General features: G+C 66.2%; 1 protein-coding gene across 3 annotated transcripts in view; it reads right to left on the bottom strand.

The window, feature by feature from the left end:
• Nucleotides 1-25,660, bottom strand: part of GSE1 (Gse1 coiled-coil protein) — a 233,661-nt gene extending 208,001 nt beyond the window's left edge. For 2 of the 3 annotated variants that reach the window (XM_039227418.1, XM_039227426.1), the window contains exon 1: nucleotides 25,640-25,659. The gene's annotated coding sequence lies outside the window, so the exon portion shown is untranslated. Of the gene's footprint in view, nucleotides 1-25,639 lie in introns of all 3 variants that reach the window. The other variant, XM_039227433.1, reaches the window with a different exon arrangement.
• Between the last annotated feature and the right edge of the window lie 224 nt (nucleotides 25,661-25,884).

Below are 25,884 nucleotides of genomic sequence, written 5' to 3'. Positions count from 1 at the left end.
GAGCCTCCAGGGCACCCCCTGAAGGACCTGCGCGCCTGCGGTTTTCCTCTCTCTCCGGATCTATTCTGGGCTCGCGCTGCTGCTGCTCGGGGCCAGGCTGGGACGGGGCTGAGGCCGGGGAGGGCGGGGGCGGCGGGGCGGGCGGCAGGGAGCCAGGAGGAAGCCGGGAGCAGGCAGGCGGTGGATGATGTAGGAGCTGTTCTGGGCAGGCCCCTGGAGAGTGTGGGCAGGGAGGGCGGAGGTGACAGATGGAAGGAGCATTGATTAAGGGCGAGCCGAAAGACGCGAAGGGTTTTCTTGGGAGCCCTGGTGAGAAAGCGCGTTGGAGCCGCTGCGGCGAGGGCAGGGCCTGGCGCCCGGCCAGAAGCCGAAGCCGCAGGCCTGGGCACCGGCCACGGGGAGGGTGCCTCCGGCGGGCGCACATGCCAGCCCATGTCCAGCATGGCCAGGCCTGCCCGTCCAGAGGCGCCTCTTTGCATTCCTGCCCCGCCCTAGGGCAGCCTGGACCCACTCACTGGCCTCAGTCTATCCACGTGGGGAATAGGGAGACTCGTGCCAACCTTCTCCCAGTGAATTAATTCGAGTGCCACCTCCTCCAGGAAGACTTCCAGGAATGCTTGCAGCCTGTCCTGGGTTGAGGTTCCAGAGTTTGCTGATGGAACGGGAGTTGGAGGGGTGAAGGGGGAAGCACGGAGGATGTTCTTGGTGCCTGGGGAAGGCTGGCTTTCTGGAGGCAGTGGGACACAGGATGGGAAAGGGTTGCTTTGCTGCAGGAAAACACATGCTCTGGGGGGGGGGCGGTGGGGAGATGAAGGGGCTTCCACTCCAGCTAAGTCAGATGAGCTAATGCTGAGTCCTCCAGGGGCTGGCGGAGGAGAGCCCCCACCTGGCTGCCGGCAGGGCCTGGAACCCAGAGGGGAACGGCGGGGGGGGGGGAGGTGGCGGCCCCAGAAGGAATCGGCCGGGGGGAGTCCCGGGGGCAGACCCCACCCCCCAAGGGCACACCCAATCACCGCTGGCACAGCTCAAAGCCCAGCTGTGGTCCCCCCCACCCCCGGGATGATCTGGGAACCCCCCTCCAGCCGTCACACTGGAGCGCTGCGTCCGCGGCCACGGGGGCTCCAACAGGTATGAAACTTTAATGAGCTCTAACGGCTCTGCCCTACTTTGCCGGCCTCACTAGCGTTTCATTCCTGGGCCCCGACCTTCCGTCGGCTCCCGCCCTCCAGGAAGCCCGTGGGCCGCGAGCAGGGCAGGGGCCCCTCTGCAGCAGCTGAAGGCCCGCTCCCCGCGCCAGGTGGTTCGGGTCGTTCGCCGAGAGACGGGCCAAACTCCACCGTCCAAACCCCCAAGGACGGCCCGCCCGACGCGAGGGGTGGGGGCGTCCCACTACTTCCCTCGCTTGCAGGTAGATTAAATGCAGAAGTCCCGGGAAGGTCCCGGGGGGGGGGCGCGGATTCTACTGCCGCCTCCAGTACCACCTAAAGCGCCCCACTGGGACCCGGGCAGGGTGGGACCAGGATGAGGGGGCCCCAGGGCTGGCGGCCCAGCCCCTGCTGCCCCCTGGCGGCGAGGAGGCCCACCTGCTGGGGGAGGGTGAGAGGAGGTGGGGGGGCGCCAGGCTGGGGGGCTGCCTGGTGCTGGGCCAGAACCCCGGAAAGGACTGGAGCCGGCGGCTCTCTCGCAGGGGTGGCTCCCACGGCCACTGCGGGGCTGCACGTCACCCACAGCCTGAAGGACGGCTGTCCCCGAAGGTTCCAGACCTGTCTCGGTCGGCAACCCCCTTTGGGCCTCAGGGGTCATGTCAGCCGAATGACATCAACAAAGCACCCTCTAGCTCCAGAAAGAAGTCAGTACCAGCAGCATGAACGGAGCGCCTACTGTGTGCCGGGCACCAAGCAGGTCTGAGCCGTGTTGACGCCACACATGACCGCCGGCAAGATTCAAGGGCGTGATGCCCCCGTCACAGACCTCGGGTCACTCGGCCTCCGGCCCGGGGAGGGTGTCGGCCGCCACCTCCCCTCTGGCCTGACGCAGCCAGGGGTCCCCGACACAGCTGAGGTGAATGTGTTCTCCCCCTTCTGGGTGAAGCACCCCGGATGCGGGCGCTCCAGGCGGCGGCTGTGGCGTTCCGGCCGGGCCTGTCACAGGCAGTGACCGCAGGCCCCATGCACGGCCTCCCGCAGCTGCACCTGCCTGGACTGTCTGGCCCTCCTCCCTCTGACCAGCCTTCGGTCCTGTCAAAGGGAGGGGGCTGAGCCCCAGCCCACTTCGGGGTGGACACAAAGGCATCTCCGCGGGGGCCAGCCAGCCTGGGCTCCGTCCCAGTCACCTGGCTGGGGTCCAGTCCCTTCTCCGGCTTCCTGACCATGCTACCTGGCCGGGCCTCAGTTTGTTTATCTGTGAATTGGGGACCCAGCAAGGCTGCCAGATAGACTACAGCATACCCGGTGAAATTTACACTTCAGATAAACAGCGAATAATATAGAAACACAACAGCTTCACTAAGATAATTTCCATACCATTCAGTTCACCCATTTAAAGTAGGCGATCCCCTGGTTTCGGGCCTATGTGTACAGCCGAGCAAGTGTCACCACAGTCCGCTAGGGTATCCACGTCACGTCAGAAAGAAACCCCACTCGCGTCAGCTGTCACTCCCCGTCGCCCCTCCCCCATCCTAGGCAAAGCGCAACTTTTAGTATGAGTATATCCCAAATGTTACGTGGGACATACTTGTACAAAAATGCGTTCGTTGTTCACCTTAAGCTGAACCGTAACTGGGCTCCTGTTTTGTTTTTCTTTCTAAATCTGGCAACCCTGCCCCCTGGGCCTGCTGCGGGCATTAAAGGGTTAACTGCCTCAGTTACCCAGCTGGGCTGTTCTGTTAGGTTTATTACCTGCATTGTCTTAACTTGCAATCCCCCAGAAGCAGAGCCTGAGACAAGGATTCAGGTGCCAGGAGACGGTTTGTCAGGAGATTCCAGGGAGGGAGGCGGTGACAGGGTGAGACGGGGAAGGGACGAGGGGCCACCTGGGGGGGCAGGTGGGGACCCTGGAAAGGACAAGGAGTATGGATGGGGTCTTTATCCGCCAGCGCCTTTCCTTCCCGGGATGTCAGCCCCCTACCCGGAGTGGGGGCGGGGCCGGCTACCACGGGGCGCACGGAGACCCGGAGGGGCGGCCGTTGGGATCTACCTTCGTCTGCAGGGTGAGCCCTGGGCGGGCTGAGCACTTGCCCGCAGGCTCCAACACCATCCCCTCCCGTGACCGGGGGCTCAGGTGCAAACTGCGTCTGCGGCGGGTGAGGAGGGTGAGGTCATGGGGAGCAGGGAGGGCGCGTCTAAGGCCTGGCGCCCGCACAACGGGGGCGGGGGTTGGGAAGGCGGTCATGTGAAGGCGGAGGCGGAGCCTGGAGGGATGCGGCCACCAGCCGGGGACACCAGGGTGGCTGGCCACAGGCCAGAGGGGCGACAGGAAGGAGCGCGGCCCCGCCCACGCCTCCTCCAGACTGTGAGGGGTCACATTTCTGCTGTTGGAACACCCCCTCCCCCCACCCCGGGGCGTGTGGCCTTTGTCTCGGCAGCCCCAGGACGCTGGCACCGCTCGCCCGTCTCTGTGCCTCCGTGTCCCCAACTGACAAGGGATGAAAACGCCTGTCTCGTGGGGTGGCGGGTGCGAAACGCTCCCGTGAACCTGCAGCGTGCGGCAGCCGTGACCCCTTCCACCGTGGGTCTGTCCCAGCGTGCTGGGCTGACAGCTGGGGGCCTGCTGACAGCCTCGCACATTTAAGCGGCCGCTGCCCGGGGAGCCTGGCGCCCTGATGGAGTGGCCCGTCACCTCCCCGCGGTGCCCGCCCCGCGGCCGCCCAGCCCGAGCGGAGCAGCCACCAGCGCCACGCATGGCGAGCGCAGACACGAAACGTAATGTCATACCGCTGGCGCTCCAGTAACCTTTGCTTCGGGGCCAGCGGCGCTGCCAGAGGAGCCTGGAGAGACGTATTTCAGCAGGCGGAGGCCAGCGGGAGCCGGGCCGGGGGCAGGCGGGGACCCCGCCGCTCACAACAGGCGCACAGTAAATCCAAGGCAAGTGGTGGGAGAGGCGAAAGCCCGGATAAAATACGAGCAGATATAAAGCCCGACACCTTTATTGTTCTGAAACGTCTCCCGACAAGTTATGGGGCCACAGCTTGACCCCAGCCTATCACACTGTCATACGGGTGGCAGCGCAGGCGCTGGAGTCGGGGCTGGCGGGGGCTCGCTGCCCTTGTCCGGCCCCGGCCCCGCCCCCCGCCCGGCCGTGGGGGCCTGCGCTTGGAGCAGGTGTGACCCTGAGGACAAACAGCCCCCGTCTCCCTCCCCCGCCGAGCGCCTGCCCTCTGTCACCTGGGTGCTGGCCTCCCACCTGGGCAGGGCCGCGTCCTGACTCACGGAACTACAGGCACAAAGTATTTACCGAGCGCCCACCACGTGCCGGCAGCGGTCCCGGAATCTGGGGGCACAGAAGTACGCGGAAGAGCCTGGGGGCGACTCTGTGTGCACCCCCTCCCCCACGCCGGGGTACAGCCAATGGCGCTGGGGCCCCGGCCCCCTCGGCTTCCTGGGCGCCCCGTTTCCTCCTCTGCGGGGTCCTTGTGAGCCCTGGGCCCCAATCCACACAGAGGGCCTCCCCACCTCGTGCCTGCTTGCGAGCCACGCCCTTCTCTGGGCCTCAGTTTGCTCCTCTGTAAGATGGGGACGGGGCGTACTCCGCAGGCTTGTGAGGTCGTAACAGCTCACGCGGGAAGGGGGGCTTCGGCAGGAAGGGCTCCCTGATTGTTCGGGATCATTCTTAGTCACACAGAAGAGACGACCCGACAACGGCAGGCTCCTCCCCCCCCCCCCCCGTTTTTGGGCGTCCAGATGAGTCGCCAACAGTGGGTGGGGTGCAGGACGAGAAGGAGGGACAGGGCCACCTGACAGACGTGGCCCCGCCGGGGGTCGCACCACCAGCGCGCAAAGCCCTGCGAATCCACGCGGCCCCCACCCCCACGTGCCCTGTGGGGACACTGGCAGCCACCTGCAAGGCTCCGCCCACACTGGGCCCCCAGCTGGCGGCTCCTCTCCCAGCACCTGGCTGGGGGGTCTGGGGGGTGAGTTCCTTTCTCCATCAGCAAGAGCCACTCAAGGGTCAGAGAGGACCCCCCCCCCCGATGGAGCTTTCTTTCCCCTTTCGGGACATGAGGCACTGGTGGCCTTGGCTGAAGGCGTCTGGTCCAACCCGCCTTCCCACCTGGTCGTAGCCCAACGGCCCCCCCGCTGCCCCTCACCGAAGGTTAGAACCGGGTCAGAACCAGGTCGGGGAAAGGCAAGACGCCTAGATGGTGTCCACCTTCCTCTTCCCTTCTCTTCCTTTCTTCCCCATCCGTCCATCAAGACTCGCTCCCTCCCCCCCATATGCCTCCTCCTTCCTCCGTCCACCCATCCATCTTCCATTCGCCCGTCTGTGCAGTCAGTGTTTACTGAGCACCTACTATGTGCCTAGCAGGTACTATCCCACATTCTGGGGCCACACCAGCGAACAGAGGGACGGGCGAGCTCTCTCCACACCTGCGTTCTCACCAAGGGAGGCTGATTTTTTTTTTAAAGAGGAAATCGACAAGTGAGCAAATCTGGGGGCATTAGCGCCTAGTACGAGGAAGAAAGCAAACCAAGGTGATTAGAGAGTGAGGGATCCCGCAGGGAAGGCAATCAATCCAGAAGGGCCTCAAGGAGGAGGTGATATCTGTGCTGAAGCCTGAAGGGCAGAAGGAAGCGCTGACGCAAAACTTGGAGGGAAAGGGAATTCCAGGCTTTTCCAAGGGAGCGCAGAGGTCCCTCCCTCAGCAGGACCAGGAGAACCAGGCCACAGAGGTCAGTGGTGAGGAGGCTGCACCCTCAGGTGCTGGGGGGACACAACCGCCCGTGTGGGCCCCTCACCCGGGCTCACCCAGTGCAGGCTTGCTCCTGCAGGAGGCTGGGAGCACCCCCTGTGACGCGGGGGCGGAGGGAGGGTCCTCGGGCTCGCCCAGTGGGGGGGGGTGCCCAGCCAGCGGGGCTTCGAAGGAAGACAGACGGAGGGTCTATCATTCCAGCTCTTGGGTGCCCGTTTCGGAAAACCCAGCTGGGGGTGACCGTGGGGGGGGGGCCCTCCCAAAGTCCCCCAGCCAAGGCGCGGGGTCCAGGAATATCGCTCTGACCCTCTCTTCTTCCCCAACAGACCACTGGGGTAGAGTCTGTTAACGAGAACCCCAGAAGAAGGTTCTGGAAGGAGCATCCCAGTGGGGGAGCTAATCCTTCCTGGGCACTGAGCTCTGTGGAGTCTCCCTTCCAAGGCTTTTCATGAATCAGCCCGTTTAGTCCCCTCGTCACCATCTTACAGGTCAAGAAGCTGAGGCCCAGAGAGGGTAAGAATGTCCAGGAAGGTCACACAGCTGGGATCCAAGCCTGTGCTGTGAAGCAGATGCCGCCGCCACCACCGCCTGGAGCACCAGAGCCCACGTCCAGAGTGCCAGGTGCCCGGTGCTGCCGGGGGCTCGCACGACACCTCATTCCATCGTCACAAAACCTGGGTTATTGTCCCATTTCATATATGGGGAAACTGAGGCCGCAGAGGATGAAGGGACTTGCCACTTGGAGAGAGTAAGATGGGGGAGGGGGTGGGAGTTCAGCCAGGCGGGAGGGGGCTTCTGTTCCCTTTAGGATCCACTGCCCCTTCTGGTTCTGGGCCGGGGGTGGGGGGTGTCCATGTAGGCGGCCCGGGGCACCTGCTGCAATTTCAGGGCCTCGCTCTGCTCTGGGGGCCACACTGCTGAGCACGTGAGGGATTCCAGCTGCCGTCAGCAGCCGCCGTGTTTAAACACGGTGGGAGGTGGGGGTGGGCTCTGGGCAGACACCTGTCAACCCTGACCTGACAGAGACCCTGACCAAAGGGGCAGCTGCCCCCCAGACACCGGGAACCCGAGACGGGCGTCACCCGGGGCCCAGGAGCTCCCCTCCGCCCCCCATCAGGAAGAGCAGCCTCCCCTCTGTGCCCCCCTCACGGGGCGCGAGCCGACCCTGACAGCCTCCCACCGCCACCCACGTTGAGGAGCGCGGCAGGCCCGGTGTGGAGCTACATCCGGGGGTCACCGGCGGTCATTCTTAATGGCTCGGCTCCCCTGTCCAGCCCTGCCTCCACGAGGGAGTGATCTATGACCCCATTACCGCCGAGGCCTCTGAAGGGCTCCAGGATGGATTGCCGGCTGCCGCGGGAGAGCGGGGAGGAAAGGCGCGCACAGGTGAAAAATGAACTTCATCAGACTCCCCGGGTCTCATTACCATCCATCAGCGGCCAGCCCGACCCTGGGGCTGCAGAGACCCCCCTAGCCCCCCCGCGGGGCTGTCAGACCGCTTGAGCTCTGGGTCTCAGCCTTGCGGCCGCCTCACTCCCCAAGGACCCAAGAAGGAGGCGATCGGCAGGGGTGGGGGCAGGGGGCGAGCATCTCCCATGGGGCCCTGTCTCCGTGCAGCTGGGAGACACCTGCTCCCGGCCTCCCCCCACCCCCGAGCCCCCCCGGAAGCCCCCGCCCCAAACGCCTGCCGAAGGTGCAGGGTTCAGGGCAGGGGGCAGGGGGCCAGGGAGACGGTTATGAGATGCAGCAGTTCTAGAAACGTCTGGCTGTGCCAGGTGGGGCCGGCTCAGGTGCCCAGCACGCCGGCCGGGCTGAGCGGAGGCGCGGGGCACAGCCAGGGTTGCGCTGGTCACCGGCCACTCGCCAAGGATCCCCCCCAGACGCAGAAATATAAAACTCAGATGGGCCTCATCTGTGTCCCTCCCGGCCCCACCCCTGCAGGACCAATTTCAAGGCGCTCTGCCCCTCCGTCTTGCGTCTCCTCGAGGCCCTGGGCTTCATTAGCCAGAGCTCACCAAGTCCCTGAAGATGAAGCCTGCCCGGCATCCAGAACATTCCCCCCGCATGCCTGGCTGTGAGCTCTCGGCCCTTCTGTGGGCTGAGCCACCGGCTGCACAGGTCCCAGCTTGTACAAGAAGCAAGAGGGAGAGACTCTGGGGATGAGGGGCAGGGGCCCGGAATCTTCTCTCGTGACAATATTCGAGACCGCTGGTTCAGTGGGTCGTCTGGGGGCCCCTGCGGGACAGGCAAGCAGCTTGCGTGATCTCCCTGGCGAGCCTGCGGGTCGGTGCTGGCGCCGGTTCCCTTTTACGGGTGTGGGAACGAAAGTTCAGAGAAGTCAAGAGAGCGCTCTGAGGTCACACAGCAGGTAAACAGCAGAGCTGGAAGGGAAGCTGGTGCCCCTGTGTCTGGGCCACATCACAGGGCCGGTGAGGGGCTCTCCACGCCGAGCCCGGGCCTTGCCGGATGAAGGCCGTGTGGCCACAGGACCACATCCTCGTGGGGCGTGGAGGGGGGGGGCCTCAGCCAGCGTGAGGCCTACTCTTCTCTCGGAGGGGGTCTCTGGGGGTCTGGATCAGGGGGCCTGGGTGGGGCGGTCCTCACCGGCACATGGGTGCCCCTCTCTGCCTGCCCCCCTCCCCCCCACCAAGGGAAGCAGTAGAGACGGTACCTCGGTACCTCGGGAGGCTGAGGGTTCTGGGGAGGGAGGCCCCGGAAAGCTGCTTGGGGAAAGGAAGGCTCCGGGAGCCAGGGCACCGAGGGCAAAAGCAAGATCCGAATCTGAGCCCGCGTTGGGGGTGGCCGGCAAGTCCTGCGGGAATGGGCACGGACGGATGAGAACAGCCTCCGGGCCCAGGACACAGTCCTAGACACCCACCGTCCCCTCTGACCCCGGGCTCTACGGGGAAGAGGCACACAGGCCCTCCCATCCCCAGCCAGGACGCCTTTCTGCTCTTCGCCGGGGATGGGGGCGGGGTGCAGAGGTCTCTTTAACGGCAGACACTTCTTTTTTTAATTTTAACGTTTATTTTTGAGACAGAGCAAGAGCAGGGGAGGAGCAGAGACAGGGAGACACAGAATCAGAAGCATCTCCAGGCTCCGAGCTGTCAGCACAGAGCCCGACGCGGGGCTCGAACCCTCGAGCTGTGAGATGGTGACCTGAGCCTAAGTCCGGAGGCTTCACCGTCGGGTGCCCCAATGGCAGCTGCTTCTCAGCCCGGCCCCGGCCCGGCCCCACCCCCGGCAGACAGGCACCCACGCGGCATGAAGAGTCCACTGCAGGCAGCTTGCAGGGAACCCGCGGTCGCCCAGGCTGGCCCGGGATGGGGCGTGTGTGTCACAGGGAGACGCCTGGGCCGGCGGGTGTGTGGGCGCGAGCGAGGATGTGCACCCGGCCGCGCCCGCGACACTGTGGTGAGGCGGCGAGTGACACCCGTGGGCTGGATGGCGGGAAGGCGGGCTCGCCCGGAGGGTTTCCGGTCTCGGGAAGCGGGCTGGCCTGCGCCGGGTCTGTGGGTACAGGCAGGCCGCCCTGCGCCCCGCTCCCCTGAGCCCAGCGGTCAAGGGCCCACAGGATCCTCACGTCTGGAGGACGGAGGGGTCACCGCGTGTCACCCTCAGAGACGAGTGCTCGCAGCTCAGGCCTCGTGGGGCCGGCCCCCGTCCCGCTCTGGCCAGGGCTCTTGGGTAAAGGAAGGGCCCGGAGCGCCGAGATAAGACCGGACTCCGTGATGGGGATGGAGCCACCGGCGGGCAGATAAACCCCTGGAGCAGCCTGTGGCCCCGGGCCCCGCGGCGCTGTGTGGCCGGGAGATAACCACATTCTGAGGGTGAGGGCGGCCCCCAGCCGGCGGGGCTGCGTGACTGATGCGCAGTGTGCAGTCCGCCCTCCCGGCCGCCTGCCCAGAGCGAGGGGAGCCCACGCCGCTGCTCTCTATTCCTGGGCCTCCGGGAAGACTCTCTGGGGCCCCCCAACTAGCCCTGCAGGGGCCTGGCCCCCCGCTGAGTGAGACACCCCCAGACACCGAGGGGGACCCACCTGCCGCTTGTTCTGTACAGCCAGTTCTGTCTGCAAACAGAGATGCCGGCCTCAGCTTCACCCAACGGCCGCGTGAAGGGGGGTCGGCACACGTGAGTCCTGGGCCTGGCCTGCCTTCTGGGCCCGGAGACCCTGAGAAGTGAGTCACCGTCCCAGGCTGCTGGCCTCAGTTCCCCGTCAGTGAGGGCTGCCGTGCTGCGGCTGCCTCGTCCGGGTCCTGACTGTCTAACTGCCAAGCCTCAGTTTCCTCATCTGTAAAATGGGGCTCCCGGCATCTACCTCTTAGGGACGTCGTGAATATTAAATCGGCCCCTAGTAACAGCTCTATACGTGTTCATTAATTCAAGGTAAATTAATGGCATCGACTAGCAGATTCTGCAAACAGGCGTTGGAAGTCAGATGCGTGCGTGTCTATTCACACCAGCATTTTCACAACAGCCAAAAGGTGGAGGCGGCCCACGTGCCTCTTGGCGGCAGAATGAACACACAATGACGTGGCCAATCCGCACACCGGAATATGATGCCGTCGTGAAAAGGAAAGAAGTGCTGATCACGCCACACGTGAGATCACAGATGGGAGACGCCGTTTATATGAAATGTCCAGAAAACACAGATCCACAGAGGCAGAGGGCAGGGTAGTGCTCGCCGGGGCTCGAGGAGGGGAGAGGGGAGTGCAGCTAACGGGTAAGGGGGTTTCCTTCCGGGGTGGGGAGAAGGGTTTTGAACTGGGTAGACGAGGGAGTGGCACAGTACTGTGTGTGTACTCGATGCCCCTGGGCTGCGTACTATGAAACTGTTAGTTGGGGGCGGGGGGGACATTTCACCTCGATGCCAAAAGGTTAAATTCATATGCGCCGCAAAGACGTTACCAGAAAACCAGAGGGCGCCCACACCCACTTGGAAATGTACACGTCCCCCCAATAAAACTCAAAGAACGGAGAAGGCGTCTTCCCCACCCGGGAACGGTGCTTCCCTGCAGAGGAGGCGCACAGGGCCGGTTTCTGAGCGTATGACGGATCAGGGGCCGGCGACACAGACCCCCTCGTGAGTATTAATTGTATCTAATTAGCTCCGGGGCCACACCAAATGGAGCCAATTTGTTCAGTGCGTTTATGTCAGGATTTCAAATTGCTACCGTATAACACGGCGCATAGAGCAAACGCCCAGGATGCAATTCTTAACTGGATCACGATGGAGGGCCACGCAGATGGGGGGTGGCCCCGAGGGGCGTGGCTGGGAGGTGGGGGCACCACGGTGGGGAGGGGCATCCCTCGCCCCGCCCCCACCGCTATCTGGCCTGTGACCTTGACTCTCTCTAGGTTTCAGTCCCCTCCTCATCAGAACCATGGGGTTGATTCCGGGGCAAAGGGGGGGACCTGGGAGGGTCCAGCGTCTCCACAGTTTACATGAGGCCCTGGGGCACCACCCCCTCCCACCCCCGGAATCGTCTCCCTCTGTCTCTAAGACCTTAACCAACCTCCTTGGCATCCTGGAATCCTTCAAGTCTCAGCTCCATGTCTCTTCCTTCAGGAAGCCCTCCCGGACTGCCCCAGCTGTGTGCCCGTACCTCCTGTGTGCTGCCAGACTGCAGGAAGGCCAGTGCGCCAGCACCCTCTCGATGGCCATGCCCTGGACCTGCCAAGGCCTCATGTCAGGGAGCGGGAGCAGAGGATGCCCACGGCGACTTGCTTCCTTCACCTCCTGGGCCGTGGCCGTGGGGCTTGGGCCAGGCCTCAGAGGGAGCACTTGCCCAGGGGAGGGGCTCCAGGCTCCCTCAGGCCGGGGGTCTGCCCGCCCACCAGGGAAGGGAAGGGGGGGCCCCCAGGTTCCCTGGGGAGCAGGCACAGCTGGGATGACGTGGGGGGGACAGAGACCCAGGGCGTGTAGGAGGCCACGGTGCACAAAGATTCGCCCAGGCCTCAGTCTCCTGGTCTCTCAGATGGGCTAACAGCTGTGCACAGCTCCCTGGAGACGCGGCGAGGGGGCAGAGAGAGCCCGTGCGAAGGGGGCACAGCGGTGTCCTTTCCGGGCAGTAAACGCTCTGAACGCAGAGCCGGCCCCAGCGGGGGAGTCACGGAGGCCGAGCGGCCTTCCCACGGCTCCTGCCCTGAATGGCTCTGGCTTCAGCACCCCCACACTCGCCGCCCCCGGGAGGCCCCCCCGACAGCCTGAGTGACGGACGGCCGCGTGTCAGGTGCCGAGGGCCCGGGCCAGGGAAGTCACAGGCTCTGAGAAGGGTCTGGAAGCCGGGCCCTTCCGGACGGGCTCCGATCCCACCACGGAGGAAGGGGCCGTGTCAGGGTCAGGTGGCCGCACCGCCCTCACGGGCCCCCCTCCCTTCCGAGCCCCTGACCCGGCCCTCTGAGCCGTGACCGCTGGCACCGCGGGGGGGGGGGGGGTGCTGTTCCCAGGGAAACGCGCTTGACCGCGTGTGTCCCCAGGCCCGCTGGGGTGCAGACGAGCAGGCTGATAAAGCCCGTTCCTGGGCACAGGGCTGTCTGTGGGAGGCCCGAGATAAGACTCAGCGGCCACCGCAGAGGCTGTGCTTTCCTGTTCTAGCATATTCTGCACCACGGGCGGGGGGGGGGGGCGGGCAGGGAGGCCCAGCCCCCACGGAGCCTGATGCACGGACGCCTGCGATGGTCACGGCCTCCGGCGGCGCCCCGAGCCCTCACGCCGCGTGCGGCCCGCCACGCGAGCTCGTCCCCCACAGTCCTTCACACGTGCCACCCCCGCCGACATTCCAGGCTTACAATCAAAGGTGACGGGGACTTCGGAACCGAAAATCAAAACGTGGTTGGTGGAGAGGACGGGAAGGACGCCCCAGGCCGCTGCACACGGCCCCGAGTTTGTGCAGTGCACGACCCGCCCCACGGTGGGGGCCGTCCGGAAACCCAGCGGGCCCCACGCCCCCGTGACGGTGGCTGTGCAGGGCGGGCTTCCGGATCGACCCGCAGACCAGACCGCCTTGGGCACGCGCTGTGCCCCCAGGACGGAGCGGGGCAGCTCTCTCCACCGAAAGACCCCCTTTGCTAGCCTGCACGCCCCCTCGCACGGCTCCCCGCCCGCCCAGCCCCCGCCCTGCCCCCAGCGGGACTCCCACTCGCACCTGGAGCTGGGGGGGCACGTGTGGCCTGGCAGGGCCTGGTGCTGAGGGGCGAAGGCGCAGACATCCGCTGCCCGTGCTCTGCTTCTGGGCTCACCTCCAGCTCCCGGCTCCCGCGGCGACAGCCCGCCTCCCACGGCTCCGAGAGCAGGGCCAGGCTGCGCTCACGTGTCCCCGCCGGGACCACACGGTGGGCGGGCGGGCGGGGAGGGGTGTGGCGGGGGGAGTGAGGCCGCCGTCCCAGGCCACAGGCCCTGTCTGTGCCCAAGCCTGCCATTAGGGAGACTCGAGGCGGCCAGCCCGGCCCACCCAGTCACCAAGCTCGCCCCAGAGCGGCCCCTGGAGCGGTGGCCGAAGGGCATGGCCACAGCGGCGGCGCTCAAGGTGGCCCGGGGTTACCAGAGTTTACTCCGCACCAGGCGCCAAGCCCGGGGCGGCCTTCCCAGCCCCGGGGAAGGTGGAGATCCCGGGTTATCCCCGTTCTGTGGAAGGGGAAAACTGAGGCCGGGTGGGACTCGCACATCTGCCCACGTGGTCTGGTCCCCGAGGCCGTGCGGGGGGCGGGGAGAAGCTGCACAGGGTTTGCCGGCTCTGACACTGGGGAGGGTCTGGAGCAGGGCTTAGGGTCCCCGAGGGCTTAGGGGGCAGCTGCTCGGTTCCTGGTGGAAATTCCTGCTCCAGACTCCCCGGGCTGCTCCGGGGCCCTGCATCCGCCCCAGGGCCAACCTCCCAGAACAGTGAGACAGTTTCCTGATCTACAAACAGGGCTAAGGGCTTGAGAGCTGGCATGCAGCTGGTGCTTAATAAATGCTCCTTCCCTTCCTGTACCTCGCTGAGTGAAGGGGAGGGAGGGGCAGAGGCCAGGAGCTGCCCCCAGGAAGTCCTGCAGCCGTGTCTGAGCGCTTACTCTGTTCCAGATACGGGAACTGTGTCTCACCTTGCGGGCCGTCCCCCACCCCAGGGCCAGTGAGGGTCCCATGGGGTCCTCCCTGGCCCAGGCAGGGTGTTGAGGTTCCTGCATTTCTCCCCACCTGGAGGAGGTGGGCTGTGGGTGGTGCTGGAGGTGACATGATTCAAATGCTTCTAGACAGCAGTGAAGACGGGGGGTGGGGGGTGGGGGACAGAGAGCTGACCGTTTGCACGGCCAGGCTGGGCTCTCCCGAGGGCCTCGCACACTGACCACCTTCCCCCTCGCAGCCCCCGCCAGTGGGGTTTATGCCAGGACGTGGCCCAGAGAGGGCAGGGGCCTCGTTCAGGGCACACAGCTCTAAGTGCCAGGTCCAGAGCTCCGCGTTTCATACCACGTGTGGGAGCGAGGGGTCCCCGACGGCCTCTCAGCCCCCAAACCAGCAGGTCAGACGGTGTCACGTCCACGGCCTCACAGCCTCCAGGGACGGCGGGCCTGGCTGGCCGCCAAAGCCAGTCTGTGCGCCCCTTCCCTCGGCCCGAAGCCACGGGGCCCCTCGCCTGCCGGGAGGGTGCACACGTGCGCACACGCACACACACACGCACACGCCGCGATGCCGAGGCAAGGAGCTGCCGGCCTGGAAACCCAGTCGGCTGGTCTGTGCTGACGCTGCGTGGAGGCGGGGAGGGGCCTGCGGCTCGTGGGGGGGCCCCCGAAGAGGCCGGCCCCGCCCTGGCGTGCAGTGACCACGGGGGTCCTGCGGACAAGAGCACGGTCACAGCGCCCCGGGCTGCCTGGAGGAGAGGGGACCCGCCTGTTCTCCACCACCAAGCACTCCCCCACCTGCCCAGGCTCTGCTGCCCACCCATCCAGCCTAGAGAGGTTTGCTGAGCACTACTGTTTGCAGAGCCTCTTCCAGGCGGCAGCAGTGGGCGCACGAGAGGCCTTCCCAGGCTGGGGCTCCGCCTCCTCCTCCTCCTCTCGGCAGGTAAGGAAGCTGAGGCTCCTCTAGACGGCGGCAGAGCCGAGAGCTGGTGCCTTTCGTTCGTTCCTTTCCCTCCTCCTCCTTCCCACTTTCATCTGTTCTACTTGAAAATACATGTCCCGGTTTGCCCGGGACACAGCCCCGGTCCCCCTACCGCCCCGCGGAATAAATAACACCGCCTCCTCGGCTCTCAAACGTGCCCTGGTTTAGGCCTAGCTGAAGCCAAGGAAGCTCCCTTCCTGCCCTGGAGCTGAGGGAAAGACGGGAATGTGACAGCAAGAGGGAGGGTCTGAAGATGGAGCAATCACAGAAGGCTTCCTGGAAGAGGTGGGCTGAGCTGTGCCAGAAAGGAAGGGAGACACCGCCTGCCAAGGGGCTGCGTCCAGGACCCAGGCTGGTGTTCAGCCTTGTGGCTCTGGGGGTCCGGGGCGGGGGCAGAAAGTGCACAGCACACGTCCCCAGCCGCCCCCTGGCCCCCAGCTGCGTCCTGGCGGTGCCACCCCGCGCCCCAGGGGTGGACAAGGTGCCCCACTGCCCATCCCCACAGGCGCCTCCTCCGGTGCTCAGCCCAGCAGAGGCCGTGACGTCTGGAGAGCCACGGCCCACTGCCCGCCCAGCCAAGGCCCAGCCAAGATTCTGGAGAACCTTCCGGACTTCTCCGAGTCTAGGGAACCGTCTCGCAACTGGGGCTGGACTTCCTGTAGCCGAGGAGGCAGCCTGCCCTGCACGGTGGTTCGGGACGCAAGCTCGGCGGACAGGCCCACGGCCGTCGCCAGCGGATCCCCTGACCCCCCGGAGCCCGAGTCTTGTCACCTGGGACGGGGGCGAAGGACAGCGCCTCCCTCGCGGCGCGGTGGGAGGATTCTGTGAACCGGCACCTGCCACGTGCGGCAGACCGCCTTGGCATACAGTAGGTGCTCGCTAATCGCCAGCTCCTATGGTCCTTCCTGCCGCACAGACGAGGTGCACAGAGAGGAAGGGACCTGGAATCTGAGACGCGGAAGGCAGAGCGTCCCGTCTGATCTCTGCCCTTCCTCAGTTCTCCAACCGCTTTGGGGAACTCGGCTTGAACACTCCCGGGGTCGGGGAGATCACTACCGCACACCCTTGTCCGTGTGTTTCTTCTATATCAGATGAAATCCAAGCCAGGGAGTGCAAGGTGCCTCCCACCTGCCAGCTGGGGGGCCCGTGTGAAGTCCGTGCTGCCCCCAAGCTGGCGTGACGAGAGGCGCGGTGAGGCGAGGAGACGCCCTTGCACCCCCCCCCCCCCGGAGGGAACGGGAGCTCCAGGCTTCCTGTCACCTGTGCCGCGCACACCTGCCCCGCCTGGAGCCTCCCCCGAGACTGAGCCCCAACCTCGTGGCCTTGCGTCCTCGTTCTGCCCCTGAGCCCCCAGGTCGGCCTGGCTCCCCTCCCGCCCCTCGCACTTCTCCCATTTCCTTCCAGAAGCAGGAAGCGGCTTGGGAGACAGGTGGCCTGGGCTCTAGACCTCGCCCTGCCCAGGTCCCCAGATGCCCCCTCCTGTGTGCCTCAGTTTCCTCCTCGGAAGGAAGGGGGTTCAGGGACCTCTCCGGGGCCCAGGGCGGGCTCGGGGAAGAGGGGGCGCCCCGGGCAGGGGCATCGAGGACTCACGGGGGAGGCCCCGGGGCTACGGTGTCTGCTGCGGTGCCTCAGGCTTCCAGCGCCTGCCCCTGGGGCCCCGGCTCTGACTGGGGACATGACGTGTGGCCCCTGGGCCCCGCTCACGCCCCACGCGCACCGAGCTGGTCGTGCAGCGGAACTTGCCCTCCTCACCGAGCCCCAGGTCAGCACTCGCTGCCCCCACGTCTGTCTTCTGTCCTGGACCCGTGGCCCCCTCCGTGGCCCTGCGTGGGGCCGCCCCAGGGCACTCAGCCGGCGGGAGCCCTTTCCGCTTGGGGCTCTTCTGGCTCGTGAGGAATGACAGTCCCAGCCCCCCACCCCCCACCCGCCTGGCTGCCTCGGAGCAGCTCCCTTTGGCCTGGGGGAGGGATGAGGGGGGCGGAGCCGCAGGGGCAGCAGGGGGGGAGGGGAGCAGAGCGAGGAGCAGACACCTGAGAAGTCAGTTGAGAGAGAGAGAGAGGGGCCGCGACGTCCCCCCCCCCCCCCCCCGCCCGTGGGCCGCACATGCAGCTCTGGCGGGTGGAGGGGGGCGGGGGCGGGAGTGCTCTTCCCGCTTCCCCTGCAGACGCGGCCAGTGGGCTTCTCCGAGCGGAGCCGAGAAGACCTCGGATCCCACAGCGGGTCACGCTGTCCACCAAGGTCGCCCAGGCTCATGCACACAATCGCTTCTGAGCACCTACTAGGTGCCAAGTCCCCGCGGGGTGCGGTGACACTCCAGCCCAGGTCAGGACCGCCACGGGCAGGCGTCACGGCCACAGGGGCCCAGGGCAGCGCGGCCCAGGCCGGAGGAAAGGGGGCGGGCCTGGTGCCCTGGACCGGGGACATCGGGATGTGCCCCGCGGAGCGCCGTGACGGGGAAGGGACATGGGGACAGGGCTGCGGCCGAGGAGGGTGCTGCCCTGGAGGGAGGAAGGGCGCAGAGAAGCAGAGGCAGGGGTCGGGGGGGGGGGGGGGGCTCTGAGGGGAACCCCAGGGCGGCCTGGGGGGCGGGGCAGGAAGTCACCTGCCGCCCAGGACAGAAGGCCCTGGGAGGCGGGGGAGTCGCGTAAGGGGAAGGAAGGAAGTAGCAGAAGCCTCGCGTCCCCGGGTCTCAGCTCTGGGGGTGTCCTCCCCTGAGGGGTCTCCTCTCTGCCCCTTGGTGGGCCCGTCCTGGCCTCTGTGGGGGCAGAAGAGCTGGGCGCCTGCTGGGGGTGGAGACCAGGGCCCAGGCGGGTGCTGGCCGGGCCCGCAGGGACGGCTGCTTCCTGGGCGTGGTGGCGGGAGGCGGCGGAGGGGCAGAGCCCTGCCTGGGTCCCTGGGGTGAATGCCCTGCCCCAAACCCGGGCTGGGCGGCAGGGCAGGGGGGAGGGGGGAGGGGCTGCCCAGGCCTGTGCCGTCAGCCGCGTTTCCAGGGCTTTGCTGTGCCACCTCCCGGGAAGACGCCAGCCTGCACCGAGACCGCACTGGAACGCGCGGGAGTCCAGCCCCCTCTGGGACCCTTCGCAGCCAGGGTGGCGTGAGGACCCCCGCGGGTCCCCGCTCCCCATTCTAAAGGCGGCGGTCAGAACTCAGGTCACCTTCAGGGCAACAGCCCGTGAGAAAGGCCCTGTCACCACCCTCGTGTTCCAGAGGAGGGAACTGGGCCAGGGAGGCCCCGGCGCGCCTGCGGGGGCTGACCTGGGCCGTTTCGGGGGCCCCTGGCGCACGGCCGCGAAGCCTGAGGGGCCGGCCCTGGCAAAGCGCCCATGGGGCTGCCTGGCAGAGGGTCAGCGCCCAGGAGAGACTGCAGGCCGCCACGGTCCCCCCCAGCCTGCCCGTGTTCTCCAGTCAAGAGCTTGTGCCCCGCGCCCCACGGGCCGCACGTGGCCCGCTCGGCCCAGCCACGGTGGCTGGCGTGGCAGGTCAAATAACGCCCCCCAAAGACGGGTCCCCAGAACCCATCAACGTGTCACGTCACATGGCAAAAGGAGTTCTGCAGTTGCGGTTAAGCGAGGGGCCTTGGTGACCCTGGATGACCCAGGGGGGCCCATGCGATTGCGACTTCGTAAGAGGGAGGCACAGGGGCGTGGGGGCCGACGTGGGGACAGAAGGGGCTGCGCTGATGTGGCGAGGGAGTCGCGAGCCAAGGACCTCGGACGCAAGCGGCTTCTCTCCTGGAGCTTCCAGAAGGAAGCAGCCTGCCCACACCCCCGACCTCCCGGCTGGAAGGTAACAAACCCAAGTTCATGGTGATGTGTTACTGAAGCTGCGGGAAAGATGTACAACCGGGAAGACTGTCTGCAGACTCACAGCACCTGACAGACAGTAGCTGCTCTTAAACGCCCTCCTGTGTGATCCCGGGACCTCACAGCTTCTGAGTCGTCCAAGTTCAAGGGGGAGAACGAACCGATCATGTGCAGGTGACCTTCTAGTGTCCTTGGCCCCAATATGCCAAACCTCTGGAAAAGCAACCAGTGGCCCCTAAAATTTCATTGTTTATTTAAAAAGTTTTTTTCTAATGATTGTTTATTTTTGAGAGAGAGAGAAAGAGCACAAGGGGGGAGGGTCAGAGAGAGAGAGGGAGACACAGAATCAGAAGAAGGCTCCAGGCTCCAAGCTGTCAGCATAGAGCCCGACGCGGGGCTCGAACCCACGAACTGCGAGATCATGACCTGAGCCGAATCAGACGCTTAACCAACTGAGCCCCCAGGCGCCCCATAGAATTTTATAGTTTAGAGCAGGACCCTGAGAGGGAAGAAAGGTTCTGGTACAGAGTGAGACCCTCTTTGGAACATCAGCCCCCAGGACAGGAAGCCGGAGGAGACGTATGCCCCCTGTGCATCCACGAATCACATTTTCTCTTTACTCCCCCCAGCCGGTCCCCAGCACTAGTAACTTAAAAACCTGTATTTGCTCCACAAATGTCTAAGTGTCAGGAGAGCGAAAGATGACAGACAGTAAGATGCAGTCTCTGCCTTCATGAAGAGGACAACTGTGCTGAGCAAAGGCTGCCCCAGGACCTTTGCATGTGCTCTTCCTGGGCTGGAACTCCCTGCCCAGCACCACCTCCTCAACAAGGCCTTCTGTGTCTCCCCTGCCTAAAGCTGCTGCTCTCCCCTTCCTGGGTCCCCCTGCCCTGTTTTGCCTCACGGCGCCTAACGCCACCTGGCATCACACATTTTTGCCTGACACGGTCTCGGGCACATCGCGGAGTCTCAGTAAACATCTGTGAACAAACGCACACACGTAAATGAGAGCGTAGACGTGCGACTGTGCGGAAGACACGAGCACGGGCCTGCCCGGACGGACGCCCACTTTTCAAACGGTCTCTGCTCTAAATCACGTCGCGGGTGCAAGTTGGCACGGGGCACGGCAGGCTTGGGCACGATGCTCTTGGAGCCGAGTAAACCTACGTGGAGCCAACCATGGGGGCTGAGGGCCCGGAGCACCCGCTTGCCAGCTTGAAGCCGGTCGGGGGGAGGCAGGGAGGTGGGGGGGGGAGGCCACGGCAGGAGGGGGCAGGGGGGCCGCGGGTGCGGGAAGGCTGGAGGGGCGGCTGTGCCGGCTCTGGCTCCCTGGGGCCCCCACCTGGGCCCCCAGAACTGCCAGTTCTGCCGCTCAGCTCGCCTCTTCCTCCCCCTGAAAGCCCTCTGACAAACTCACTTGGGAAGAAATCGGGGCTCAGGCGGGCTCGACGGGGAGAGAGGGGCTCCCGTCTCTGCCGTTAGAGTTGCCTTTCAGACAACGCTGCCCCTCGTTTTATTAAGCCACGCGAGTGAAATTCTCTTATATTTCGGGAGAGCCTAAGTCCGTCACGCAGACCCCCGGGGACACCCCAGGGACCGGCTGAGAGCGAGCGGACGCTGGGCGAGCCGTAGCAACAGGGGCGAGCATCCGCGGGCCGGCGGGACTGAGTCCCCACGAAGGATTCGGGGACGCTCCTGGGAGACAACCCCCCCCCCCGCCCGGCTTTCCCACCCTCCTGCCCCAACGTGCAGGCTCTGAACTCCCGAGAAAATAAACGCGCCTGGTCGCAGAGAAAGCAGACTTCGGACCCCAGCTTGGCTGGAGCCGCACTAGGGGAGGGAGAGGCCGGAGCCTCCGGGCGGCCAGACAGCGCCTGGCCGGAGGCGGCGACGGGGCTGGAGCGGTGACGGCCGAGCCGGCCCCGTGCCCTCAGCCTCCCCGAGGGACGCCTGCCGACTGGGGCCCGGGCCAAGTCCCCACGCGGAGGCCTCGCTCTCTGGCCCCGACGCCCCGGGCTGGCAGCCCTTTTGTCCAACAAAGAGACAAAAGCCTTTGTGTGGCCAGGACTTCAGGTGGCCGCTCGCTCTGCGGGGCCAGGGCCCGCTCGCCCGCACTGTGCCAGCCAGATCGGGGGGGGGGGGGCGGCTGCCTGGTACCGGAGGCTGGGAAGGGCCCAGGGAAAGGAACCAGCCCCAGGACGGGCACCCACACACTCCCAACTTCCGGGAAAGTCACGCTGCTATATGCCCCTCGGCCCCCTACCGCGGGAGCGCAGCCCGGGGCCCACAGCTCCTAGGAGCACCCTCCCCGGGAGAGCTGGGTGAGCCCCAGCAGTGTCCCTGGGGCCAGGGGACGGGGGAGTGGAGAGACGGGCGCAGGGGTGTGCGTGCGTTTTCCCCGCTGTCTGCAGGGCTGGGCTGGACGGCCCGGGAACTGTGCCGTCCCAGGTGGCTTCCTGGCTGCAGAAAAGGCGACAAGGATGCGTGTGCAAGTGCTTTCTGATGCAGAGCCCTCGGGGCGACGGGGGGGGGGGGGACGGCGGGCGCCAGGGAGGGAGGAGGAGGCCTGAGTCCACTCCAGGTGAAGCCCCAGCCCCCCAGGCGCCCCGGAGGGTAAGATGCGCCTTCCGCTGGAAGCCCAGGGGGCCGGGCTCCCCACCCCAGGCCTGCCCCAACGCGCACAGGGACCAGGGGAGGGTGTCCGGCTGGAACGCCAAGGCTCGGACCCCAGCTCTCGGAGCGGAGTGTGCAGCAGGGGCACAGGCCACCCCCCTTTGCATCTGGGTGTGGTGGGAACTGGTTCAGGCCAACAGAAGGGACGGGGGTCACCTCAAGGCCAAGGTGGGGGGGCATCCAGTGGTTCTTCCTACATGTTCTCTTCCCCGTGCCTGCCGGGGACGCCATCAGGGCATTCCAGAAGCCAAGAGATCGCAGAGCCACAGGCGAGAGGCAAGGGGGGCCCCGGTATCCCCTGCCAGGAAGCACAATGGGCCCAGTTATCTGCAACAGCACCTGCACTCAGGCTCGCCCGCACAATCTTACAAGTGACTGCGATCGACGGAATAACGGCCCTGAAGGACGTCCACATTCTAGTCCCTGGAGCCTGGGAACCTGCCCAAGAGTCCCTCGTGCGGCAAAGGGTAAGTACGGGTGCTGTCATGACCTGGAGACAGAGGTGGGGCCTCACGTAACCACGAGGTCCCCGCGGGTGGAAGGAGGCGCAGAGATGTGCCTGGAGAAGCGGGGCAGACGTGTTGCTGGCCGTGCAGACGGTGGAGGGGCCGCGAACATGCACCGGCTTCCAGAAGCTGGAAAGGGCAGGAAAGGGATTCTCCCCTGGAGTGTCCTGGGAACACGGTGCGTCTAGGCCGGGGGGACCCACGCTGGCCTCCTGGCCTCCCGAACTGTAAGGCACATGTCTGAAGCCACCAACTCGGTGGTCGCCCGATAGCAGCGGCAGGAACTGGGCGGGACAGACCTCTTCCAAGATAAGCCGCCGCCACGGTGGTTGATGAGAGCAGGGGAAGGGAGGCCAGCGGGGTGGGAGACACGCTCGCTGTCTCTCCCCCTGCAGCCTTGTGTCGGCTCTTGCCACGGCCCCGTGAACTGGAGTCCCCCAAAGCCCGGAGTAACAAGAGTGGAGGCTTTCTGGATGAGAGAACAGCAGCTCTGGGGACAGAAGGAACCCAGAGACCATCCCCTACAGGGCCCAGCCCCCCAACAGGGCACGTGAGAAAGAGAGGAGCCCCGGGAACACAGCTGATTACAGGGGTCTGCAACTTCTACTACCTCCATTAGCAGAGATACTATTAGCTACTTTAGAAGCCGTTCCACAGCTCAGACAGGACACCCAGGGCCCGTGCGGCACAACTATGGGCCGCCACTTAGCTGTACAACTGGGCCGCACGTGATGGACACACAGGGAGCACATTCACAGAGACACAACCTGGAGTTGTGAAGTGCACAACTTGCACAGCCTTGCACGGAGACCCTGGCTGCCTCCTTGAGATTCATCCCACCGACATCGTGCTACGGGAAGATTTCATTTTCACCACACCGACTGCCAGCTGGAGCAGCCTCGCTTTGGGAAGATTCTGAACCTTGTCCAGCCTCCGTGGCTGGGACACACAGCGCTGACGTGGAAGCCTGGACCTGGGTCGTGGACACCGAGCCACACCCTCGCTTATCAGCAGATGGTGTTGCTTCTCTACCAAGGAGGCCGCTGCCACACAAAGATAATTGTTCCAGAATGCCTGTGCCCAGCCGTTGGTGCTGAACTGGGAGTGGCTTCTCAATGGAGTTTCTGCCACGTGCAACTAGCAGAGCCTGGCCCTACAGGCTCAAACATTGGGCCAGATCTCAGCCTGGGGGCTTGTCATCCTACAGCAAGGCTGCCTCGGGTTTCAGTTGTGCCCTTCTCCCCCGCCGGAGACTTCTGGTCGGTCCAGGTGGGGGACCTGCCTGCCGGGGCATCCTGGCCTGAGGGCCCCACGTCCCCTGCAGCCCCAGAGCTAGACTCCCTACAGTCAGCAAGGGGCCACATCCTGGGCGGAAGCACGCAGCGTCCGCCTCTGGGAGAGAACAGAGCAGGGTGCCCACCTTGTGCCCGGGGCACTCAGCCCAGCCACCTGGCCCCGGGGCTGTTGCCAGGCCAGCGTCCTCCCCTGGCTCGCACGGCCGTCCTTGAGTTCGCGGTTTGCGGGGAACTGAGCTGAAAAGGACTGCGATGGGGAGTTACCGGTCAAGGCAACAGACGCATGCCTTTGACCTGCGCTCAGCCGCCTGGACCTTCTGGGAAAGGCCCCGGCCCCGGAGAGCACGGGGGGTGGAAGCCACCACGAGGGGGCAGGGACACACAGTGGGGGCACAGGGCTTCGGAGCTCTGCAGAGATGAAGCGGCAGGAAGGGGTGTGTGTGTGTGTGTGTTCACGCGGGCCTGTGTGTGTGCCTTGATCTGTACGGACGTGCCGCGTGTGCCCGTGTGTGTGCGGCATTTGCGGGGTCTGGGCCTGTTTCTGCGCATCCCTGCCCCCGGGGCCACGTGCCTGCATGCGCTCGCCCCCCGTGCCTGCCTGCCATCCAGCTGGCAGCGCACAGCTGGCCCCGGGGGCTGTGCCTGCGCCCGAGGAGAGGTGGCAGGTGCGTAATAAACCATTAGTCACTGTCACGTTTCTGAGCAGCCTCAGTGGCCTCCCGGGGAGGAGCCTGCTCCTGGTCGGCGCTCCTGGCAGCTCTCTGGCTGTGAAAGTGCCTACCCCCCTCCGGGCAGGGCTGCAGCCTGACGGGAGCAGCTGGCAGGCGTGGGCCTTGTGTGTGCCAGTGGGGGGCAGGGCGGGCCGGGTCCCCAAGGACCCGGATGTTACCCAGAGCTGAGGTGGGGTTGGGATAGAGGGGGTGGGGCCGGAGAGCAGCCTCGAGGATGCTCCCCACTGCCTGGAAGAGGCGCGTCCGGGTGACTGGGAGTCCCAGATCACAAGGGCGCTGTCACTAGGTCGCAGTGCCGGCACTGGGGGCCAGACCTGCACTGAACGCTCCTCTGTCCCAGTTAACTTGACACCCACGCCTGCCCTGTGACCCAGCTGCGCCGCCCCTCCGCACCCCATTAGCCTTCGTTCCCATTTCTCAGATGAGAAGGAATAGGCACAGAGCAGGACCCTTGTCCAGGGCTCTGAGCGCATGTGGGGCGTGGCTCCCAAAATAGCATCCCCGGCCCCCGCCTGCCTGCCCCGCCCCCGCCTGCCCGCCCCGCCCACCACCCGCATGCCCGACTGCCAGGGTCTGGGAATCCCTCAGAGGGCTGCGTGGCCCCCGAGCCCTCGGTCATCTGGATGTGTCCCTTACCAGGAACCTCACAGAGAAAGGGGTGGGCACGGCTTGTCCCGCCGCGGATGCCCCGCCACCCACCGCCCCATCCGCCAGCCTGTCTCCAAGCAGGGCTGGCCCGCTGACCCCTGCTTTCCGCAGGGGCTCACAGAGAGGGGGCTGCGCGGCACCTCAGGATTCGGTCCTCTCTGGGCAGTGACAGGCGAGACACCCCCCCCCCCCCGCGACGGGTCCTGTGGACAGAAATACGGCCTCCGGGGCTGCTCCACGACCCGCCCCGATGAGAACGAGGCGGCGCCCCCACACACCGACACCCGGCCGGACGGCCTGCCTGCGACCCACTCACGCCCCGGCCCGGGTCCCACGGGCCCCGCACCGACGGCGTCGGGGCTCCACGCCACGGGTCCTCAGGGAGGGCGCGCCCTCGTGGGCGGGAGCGAGACGGACACACGGACTCGGCGGGCGGCGTGTGCCCCCAGCCCGAGGCCCGGCTCCCCGTACCCCGCGGCCGTGCGCGGCCACGCAGGAAAGGCCCGCAGCCGTCCCTGCGCCGCAGGCGGAGCGCGCGGCACACGGGGAGGCCCGGACGTGGAACAGCCCCGGGTGGGCGGGCGGGCGGCCGAGACGCGGCCCCACCGCCAGGAGGGTAGAGAATCCGGGCGGGCGGGCGGGAAACACGCGCACGCGCCGGGGGTGGGGCCTCCGGGAGGGCGTGTCCTAGCGCGGGTGGGCGGGGCCTCCGGCGACCCGTTAGCGTCCCTCAACACCACGGGGTGGACACCACGTTGCCCACACGCTAAACACAGCGGGCAGAGGCCGTCGTGGCACCCGGATGCGGGCGTCCGCGGCAGGGCTTCGGATTCAGCCGCAGTTTGATTCAACCCCTGAGGCGCGTGCGAGAGAAAATCCAAACCCAGAGCACGCGGGCCGCGCGCGGAGGTCTGTGCGGCTCTCAGGGCTGGGGCCGCCTCCCTGCCGGGCTGGCCCGGGCCACGCCAGCACCGGGCGCGGGGATGCGGGGCCTACCTGTGCCCGCGGGGTCCGCTCCGGCCCCGTCCGAGCTGCTCGGCTGACAGCGGCTGGGCCCCGGCTCCTGGGCGGTCCTCGGGCCTCGGGGCGCGCTCTCCGCGGGGGCGCCCGGCCGGGGCTCAGGCTCCCTGGCCGGGGGCTGGATGGCTGTCGATGCGTCCAGAGATGCAGAGGTGACCTGAAGGACAGGAGGGGACATGGTGAGTCTTGGCCACGCTTGCCCACAGGTGCCCAATGGGTGG

The sequence above is a fragment of the Hyaena hyaena genome, unplaced genomic scaffold (genome assembly GCF_003009895.1).
Source record: "Hyaena hyaena isolate Hyena2069 unplaced genomic scaffold, ASM300989v1 scaffold_1, whole genome shotgun sequence".
NCBI lineage: Eukaryota > Metazoa > Chordata > Mammalia > Carnivora > Hyaenidae > Hyaena > Hyaena hyaena.
This window is presented reverse-complemented; position numbering and strand designations above follow the sequence as displayed.